Source organism: Cibotium barometz, chromosome 28, assembly GCF_041138505.1.
Source record: "Cibotium barometz isolate CiBa-2024 chromosome 28, ASM4113850v1, whole genome shotgun sequence".
NCBI classification, from domain to species: Eukaryota; Viridiplantae; Streptophyta; class Polypodiopsida; order Cyatheales; family Cibotiaceae; genus Cibotium; species Cibotium barometz.
In genome coordinates, this window is record NC_141073.1 from 50,915,487 (window position 1) to 50,921,383 (window position 5,897).

The window sequence follows — 5,897 nt, forward strand, 5'->3', positions numbered from 1 at the left end:
AGGGGTGTAGTCCCTATGGATAATGGCGATGCCATCCATAGGAAGATAACCAAGATAGTGCGCCAACGCAGCATCATGTCCATGGACCTTGGCCTAGTCTCTGCTGCTGCCGCCGCCTCTCCTAGAGCAAATGCGTCAATTTCAACCACCCTCTGCAATCAAAGGAAAAATCAAAATATTTTCCTATACATAATTACAAATGTTTCTAGGTTGTAAAAGGTTGATTATTACCTCTTGCTCAATGTCTTCTCTTGCCAAAGTGCTATTGGGGGCGAAGAGTTCAATCGAGGACTTAGCCTCATCCTTTTTTGGTGCTTTGGTCTCCTCCATTACTCCAGCAGCATCCTTTTCAGCCTCTAGCTTGTCTTGTAAGGTTGTGAATTCCTCCTCTAGAACTAGGGCTTGCTCCGCGGTCTCAACCATAGTTTCCTTGACCAAAGCAGCTCTCTCTGCGAGATAGATTCTCCAAGGGGTAATATAGCACTATCTAGGTGAGGACCGAGGTTGGACATATCAAGGTCCACCTCACATCGCGTGCATATAATGCCCAAGCATTCATCCATTCTCAAGCCAGTTGTCTTTTCAAGGTCATGAAGAAATAAGTATTCTTCACCTTCCACCACAATGGTGCTCAAGAGATTGATCTCAAGCTCTGGCAGCACCTTGCTCTCCTCGTGTGGGGAAGATGGCCTCGCATCTTCTACTTGCAGATTGTGCACCCTCTGGAAAGTTCTCTGATGCAAGCTGCTCTTCTACACCAGCACTCATTCCTACTGCCTTCACTTCCTTGTCATCCCTTAAATACCCTGCCAACTGTAATGTAGGCATCTCTACCTCCTCATCTGAATCCTCATCCGCTGATGAGAGGAACACAAAAGTGGCGAGCCACGAGAGGAACCTAGTTCCTAAATCGCCCTTCCCCAACCTCTTCACCTCTTGCTTATTGAAGGTACAGTAAGCTCCTACGGGGATGCAGATGTCGATGAAACGTTCAATGCGCTAGATGTAGGGGCAGGCATATTGTTGAATGTACTTAAGTAGCTCAATAGGCACCCATCGATCATTGGGGCAATGGGGAAAGGAGATGGAGTAGGGAGCCAAGTATTGCTCCATGTATGCAATTTGCATCTCATAATGTTGGGACGCAAGGGCGAGCGACTTTTCAAAGTCGACTTCACAAGAGAACATGACAAAGAGCTCGCTCTTGCTCGCCCATGGGGTGGTGGAGAGGAACTCATAGAAGCTGTCAAAGTGTGTAGCCATGTGAATGCAAAGAGATAGTGTGAGCTCGTGCTTGGTTTCTATCACACGTGCTTGGTTTCTATCACGTGAAAATGAGAAAGATGTCACCTTTGGCTATTTATAGTTAAAATTTAGAGTTTGGCCTTTTCACACTAGACCACTAGATAAAAAAATTACAGTTTGCAAAAATATTAAGATTTCAATTAAATAAAGATTGGTTAAAAAATAGCCTGCTACAAAATTACAAGCATGTCATCTAATCTAAAATTGTTATAATGTCTTCATTTTTTGCCATTTACTTCATGTTGATCTCCATCTCCTTGTTGACTTGAAAGCTTGTCATTGCCTTCACCTCCTCGATCCTGAAACTCTTGCCCCTCACGTGCATCAAAACAGAGGCTATTTTCCATTTACTCAGTTCATCTTCAAGCTCTTCCACATGCCTACTATGTGTTGGTAGGGCTATGCACCTTGCTACTAAAAATTCAAGGTCCCCCATTTGCCATGATTCTGAGACCATGGTTGTCCCCTCCTTATGCTTCCCAATCTGTAAAAATATAGAAAGTGGCACAATAACTAGAAAGTGTAAGGGTTAACTCTAGACATGTAGTGGAATCAGATATACCTTTCTTCTCATCAACTTGAAGCTTGACTCTTCCACATTGTCAAAGCCCATGATGCTAAAGTGTTGACGCAGGTCTGCTAGGCTCCAATGCTTGCTTGCCTGCCACTCGCTCAATCCATCGATTTTGCATCATCACAGCTACCTCAATAGGCATAATTTCTTCTTATGAGGCTTGAAGTGGGATTCATGTACCGTGCTTTTGCATCCATCTTTGGTAGTGCAGACGCATGTACAAAATAGAGCGTGCCTTCAAGAACCTGAAAGACACTATAGAATCTACTACATTGCACTTGTACACATCACCTTGATGTGACCCCTCATTAACCTCCCAACCCTCTCCTAGTAATCCTTGAATGAGGTCAGACCGTACCTCCTTACAAATATACATTGTTTTTGTTTGATGCATCGGCATGGAATCGAACATGTGCACAAAAACATGTAAAGGACAAAACCAATTTAGCCCTACTGACCTAGATGCCTTTGAAAACTTGAGTGATGTCTTGATATCACTTACCATCTTAAACTTTAAGCATAAGATGGTCCAAGCATCAGGTTTGGGCCATTCGGGGTTGTTAAGAGGGGGGTTGGGGATCTCTTCTAGCTTGCCAAATAGACCTAGTTTTTTATATACAAAATATGAGTGAGAAAAGAAAAAGATATTGTTCTGTACAAGATCACTTCAGCTTTGAGATACAAACATTGCCTCTCCAATGGATGCATGCATAGCATAGAAAACTCTAGTGAGAGGCTTTGTAGTGGTTGTTTCTCAACATAATTAGAGGGGAAAATATCTGCAGCAGCAGAGAGACATAAGAAAATTTGAAACAAAAAATCTAATATTAGCATGTTGTTAAAGCTGTGTTTATGTTACACTGACAATTTGAAGGAAACCTTGGTCGTTGGCCTTGAATGTACAGGTCTCCAAGGGTATACACATGTTGCACTATGCAACGAGTCCTTCCTTCTTAGTATGCTTGAAGCCTTGTAGCCGACCTTTCCAATGATGTAGCATATTCCCCAGTTGATGCACTTGATGTGGTCCCTTAGAGCTTGGTTGCATGTAGACCCAAGCCCCAATCCTGAATCTTGTTGGAGCCCAAACTCCATTCTCATCTCTTGTGTTATGCAGCACAAGCTCTTCCACCTTCTCCCTAGGTCTTTTCACATTACTGGAAGAGACCATGGTGGTAAGAAAAGAGAAGAAGGGAAAAGAAAAGCTTGTTTTACAACATAAGAGTGGAGAGGAGAGAAAGTTCAGGGTTTTCAGTGCAGCAATGGAAAGCTTAAAAGAGGGTTAGAGTTTGAGAACAGGCTTCTTGGACCTAGGGTAGACTAAAGAGGGATAGAGTTTCTGCAGCAATGGAGAGGGAGGGAGCTTGAGAGAGAGAGAGAGAGAGAGAGAGGGAGGGAGATTGAGAGGGAGGGAGCTTGAGAAGGAGGGAGAGCTTGAGAGGGATGGAGTTTTTGTAGCAATGGAGATCTTAGAAAAGGAAGAAAGAGGGAGAGGGAGCTTGAGACTGAGGGAGCTTGACAAGGAGGGAGATCTTGAGAGGTATGGAGTTTCTGCAGCAATGGAGAGCTTAGAAGAGGAAGAAAGAGGTTCAAAATGAGCTTTCCAAACCTAGAGTATGTTGGGGGGAAGTTTGAGAGGGAAACACACTTTTGGGAAAAAATTTAAAATTTTCAATTTTTAGGGTTTTTAATCTGCGCAATTCTAGTGGGGGGACCTCTAAGGTTGGGCCCAAGAGGTAGGGGGACAAGAGTAGTAATTAGGCCCCATTAGCAAACCAAAGCCTAGGCCCCCTAGGGTCAAAGAAGTCAAAAATGTGCACCCAACCCTCTTCCTATTGGTCCATTCCTAATCAACCAGTTAATCCAAGAGGCCCTCTTTGGGTCCAAAAAATTCCTAATGTGCACGTCCTCTTGGACTAAATCTCCCCCTGCCTCTAACACCACGATGAGTGTAGAATGCTTGATCCCTTTATCCCATGCATCCTTGGGATTTTGTGAGTCTTGTATATGGCATAACATGTTTTTTGTAACACATATCAAGAAGTAATGCAACACTTTGAAGGCTCCCTCTATCCAATTTTGATATGATGTAAGCTGGGCAGGTGTTGCATTCATTTGGGGAACCCTTGGCTCCACCGCCTCATCGCATGTCACCAAGTTCCATAGGCCTTTGCCTTAGATAATTTGTCATACGATACTTCCAAATGCGGAAGTTGTGCCTGTCAAGCTTCTCACCAATAATTTTATCAGGACTGTCACTCATTGAAAAGATGCAGGGGAGAAGAGAGCTTGCGCTCTTGCAAGCACACACACACTCACAAAACCCTAATAGAGAACACACAAGGTACACACATATGAAAAGGTACTCAACTAAATACATCCTAGGGTTCTCTATAGTGTGAACCCAACTAAATGAGCTGGCGCTATAATTATGCCAGTCTCTAGAATGGCTGTCACACAGCCTGTCATCCCACTGGTTGCATATCACCCATGATCTCACTAACCATGCCAGTGGTGTAAGTGTAGGACCTATCCCCAGTGTCCACTGCCTCACTAGATGAGCTCGATATCTCAACACTCCCCCTTGAGCTCAACTCCATCTCATGTACACCAAGCGAAGCCCTAAATCTGTAGAGCTTCTCTATACCCAATGCTTTGGTGAAGATGTCAGCTACCTAATCCTGTGTGCTGACATAAATAAGGTCAACGTCTCCTGCCAAAACCTTCTCTCTGACAAAATGGTAGTGGACCTCTATATGCTTCATACGAGCATAAAAAATTGGGTTCCTAGGCAACTGTATACTGCTAATGTTGTCACAGAAAATGACAACTTGTCTATCCACTGATAGACCCAAATTTGCAAGTAGCTTTCTCAACCAAGCTACCTCACATGCTACCATAGCACCACCCCTATACTCGACCTCTGTAGTATTGGATAGAGAAACCGTAGGCTGCTTCTTCCTGCCTCCAAGTCACAGTAGCACTCCTCAAAGAAAACATGAAGCCACTAGTAGATCTTCTATCTGAGATACTACCAGCCCAATCAGCATCAGTGTACCCATGTACACATATCTCTGTCCCAGTTTCATAAAATAGTCCACAATGCAAAGTAGACCTCACATATCTCAGTATGTGTCTCAATGCATCCAAATGCGACTTCCGAGGAACCTGCATAAACTGACTACTGAAAACTTGCATAGAAACCCTGTTTTCTTAAAGGACAGTCTTACGCCAGAATGCTGGAGGGAGCATTTGGTATATGTGTTTTCTAAGGGAAGTTCGGTTACAATAGCTGGTGGGGAGTGTTCAAAGGATGGCTCATGCGGCAAAAACCTGCCCAGGTCTGACCAGCTTGGGTATGGTGTAAAATGGTGTGCTTCCGGTACAATGGGTGAGGGCCGACGAAGCGGTCCCTGAGTGAAGTGCAAGGACACCTAAGGAGGATCCCAGAGGGTTCTGACCAGGCGATGCACGGGCTCGCGGTGCTTAGGACACCAACCCAATAGCATAGCTCAAATCTAGTCTGGTGATCGTCATGTAGATCGAGCTTCCTACTATGTGCCTATACATAGTAGGATCCTCCAAAATCTCTCCTGAATCTGCAGTCAACTTGCCATTTTGATCCACTGGCACTGAGATAGGCTTACAGTCTGTCATACCATACTTGGACAACGTGTCCAAGCCATACTGTCATACCATACTTGGACAACCTGTCCAAGCCATACTGTCTCTGTAGTAATCCAATACCATGTGGTGACGTAATCACCTCAATGCCCAAGAAATATCTAAGCTCCCCTAGATCCTTCATCTCAAACTTCTGTCTAAGCAAGATCTTTACATCAACGATCTCTGCATCATGGTCCCCCGTAATGATCAAGTCATCTACATAGATGACAACAAGCACAACCCCTCTATCACTGTGTCTCACATACAGCGAGAAATTTGCCTTGGCTACATGAAAGCCAATAGTGACAAGATATTCAAAAATCTTGTCAGACCATGCTCTTGGTGCTTGTTT